The sequence below is a fragment of the Sciurus carolinensis genome, chromosome 11 (genome assembly GCF_902686445.1).
Source record: "Sciurus carolinensis chromosome 11, mSciCar1.2, whole genome shotgun sequence".
NCBI lineage: Eukaryota > Metazoa > Chordata > Mammalia > Rodentia > Sciuridae > Sciurus > Sciurus carolinensis.
The window spans coordinates 65493477-65496175 of record NC_062223.1 but is presented as its reverse complement, the minus strand read 5'-3'; the positions used below and the strand labels follow the sequence as shown (position 1 = coordinate 65496175).

The following is a 2699-nucleotide window of genomic DNA, read 5'->3' as shown; positions in this document are numbered from 1 at the left end:
AGCTGTGAGCTGAGTCTGAGAAAGAGGACATGGAAAAATCTCTGGGCTTTGCAACTCAGTGCTGCTCCTTCTGTCACTAAAGCAGTGGGCCATTTCCTTCAAATATGGTGCCCCCTGGGTAGCCATTCCTGCTGTCTCTCTCTATCTAACCTATCTCAAAAGGGTTTCTAGAACCAACGTTGCTTCCTTCTGTTTGTTTCTTTATTGGCCATTGCCACAAATGGAAACAGCCCCTGCTTTCAAGTGTGTACTTGTTTGTGCTTGCTATGATATGCCATTCCTGGACCCTGTTGAGGACACTCTGGGTGCCTCTCCCTGTTGCTTCTTAGCCCTGCTCCCAGATCTCCCCACTTAGGGTCATTGCACTCTTCTGAGAATGCATTTGTTGCTGTTGGTGACTTCTGAGATCTGCTAGCCGAGCTCTTATTCTGGCTTTGCCCCTCTCTCCTCTTAGGTTTCTCATAGGACTCTGCTGGTCTCACCTGCTTTTGGGATTACTTAAATTTAACTTGGAGTTTGTGAGTTTTCTGTTTCCTAGTTTCAAGGAATATGGTGCCTATATATTTTTTCTTTCTCTTTTTTTCATTTTCCTTATTTTTCTTTATGGTTTATAACAAAAGTCCCCCAAAGAATCAAAGTAAATGGTGCTTTTTAAAATGTCCCTAGAGAGTTTACTGTGCAGAGAGAAGATGACTATTTTAAAGAAAAACAAGGTCACAGGGTGATGTCCCAGGGGCGGCAGGGAGTGGAGACACCTGTGCCCCTGGATAGTGTGCGGAGAGTGGGACCAGGCCCAGGAGTGTGAACTGGGCCACAGATGTCATGTGGCCTGTGTTTTGGACTGTGGTGCATACCTATGCTCCCCATGTCACATTCCCTGTGGCCTTTGTGGTCAGGCCTGTGGGCTACCACCAGGAATGGTTCGTCAGGGGAAAGGATCCTCAGCTGATGGAGGAGGAAAAGAGCATCTCAGAGTACCAGGAGGATCGCAAGCTGGATGAGATGCTGGGCAGGACCACACCCAGGTGGTGAGCCTTAAGGACAAGCTGGAGTGTGCCCCTAAAGCTGTCCTGAACAGAAAATGCCAGAGAAGAACTAATGGAGGACATAGGGTCATGTGGTTCACAGGACTGTGACTGGTTCTGCCACCATGTCCACCCAGCCCCAGAACATACATCTGATTTGCTTTGCTGCTTATTCTGGCCCCTCCGGCACGCCATAGCCACACTGTACTGGCTGTTCCTTTATGCCAGGCAGGCACAACAGCGGCTGAGGGTCAGCAAAGAGAAGGGCTGCATCTATTGAAAGAGGTCTGCAACTGCTCAGGCTTCTGGGCTTATGGGTTTTGAAATGAACGCTGGTTCTCAGACTCCCTTGGGAGTTGGTTTGGTCTCATGTGGGAAGGGCTGGGTTTTGGTTGTTACCTTTATGAGGGAACCACACATATCAAGTTCAAGTTTGCACTGGGAAGAATTAAAAAATCTACCTGACTTCCTCAGCTGGTTCACTTTATCTTTCAGGTTCAATCTTCCTGAAATGTTATTGTCAGCTTAGGACTGGGATTCCCTAGGGAAGGAAAGCACATATATATATATATATATATATATATATATATTTTTTTTTTTTTTTTTTTTTTTCTGTTGTCAGAAGTTTAGGCTGTTCACCTTGGGATAGGGAGGAACATGTGCCTGGTGAATTTGCTTGAAAACAATCATCGTCTTCCACCCCTCATTTCTGTGCAGTGAAAACCTTGATTAAAGTGGCATCTGAGCACCTGTCAAACAAACAAACAAACAAAACAAAAAGAAAAAACAAGAGAAGGATAAACACAAAATTCAGTGTAGTGCTTATTCTCTGGCTGCAGAAAGTTGTGCAAGGCAGGAAAATCATTTGGAGGAGAGTTTTAATGGTGTTAGTAACATTTTATTTCTTAAATTGGTAGTAGGTTCATAGGTATTTACATTGTTATTTATCATACATAATTATGTATGATTAAAATATTGCATAATAAAAGTCAATTAAAACATTTGAACATTCAAGGTGAAAATTATATTTTAATGACTTGAGATATAATTATTGCTAATTTTACTGTGGACGATAATATTATTATAATGGATTATATTTAAGAACGACAAAAGAAGCAATCAATGTCATGACTGCATGCAAAGATAAATGAAAGGAACTTTAAAGAGTCTAGGAGAGGTGGGTGTGTGCATGCGTGTGTGTGTATATGCCTCCTATGGCGTCTTTAACTGTACTTTAAATGTTTTGGTTCTGTTTTTATTTTTGAATTTTTTATTTTGACATAAATTTACAAAGAGTTGAAAGAATAGGCAAAGAATCCCATATATGTTTTGTTAAGATGACACAAATATTAGCCTTCTCCATAGGTAGATTCCATAGCCCATCCCAAAATGCTTAATGCAGTTTCACTGTATTTTAATGCAAAAGGGACAGTTGGACAATAACATTCTCCTATTGGATTATTCTGTTTGGCTGCAGCCAGGATGCCTGGAGTGGAAACCAGAGATCTAGGTAATAATTACAGTGTTTTTTCCCCATACTTCCTGTCTAATGAAGCCACTGACACTCAAGTTTCCATTCTGCTTTCCAACCCTGATCCCCAGAGATAGATCAGTGAGCACATGGCTATAATAACAAGAAAAACACAAACAAACACTCTACTTTTCCTATGGAAA

The 2699-nt window shown here is 41.7% G+C and overlaps 1 pseudogene; it reads left to right on the top strand.

Moving 5' to 3' along the window:
- The first annotated feature begins 822 nt into the window (after positions 1 to 822).
- LOC124959495 (small integral membrane protein 12-like) lies at positions 823 to 1136 on the top strand (annotated as a pseudogene).
- The last annotated feature ends 1563 nt before the right edge of the window (positions 1137 to 2699 follow it).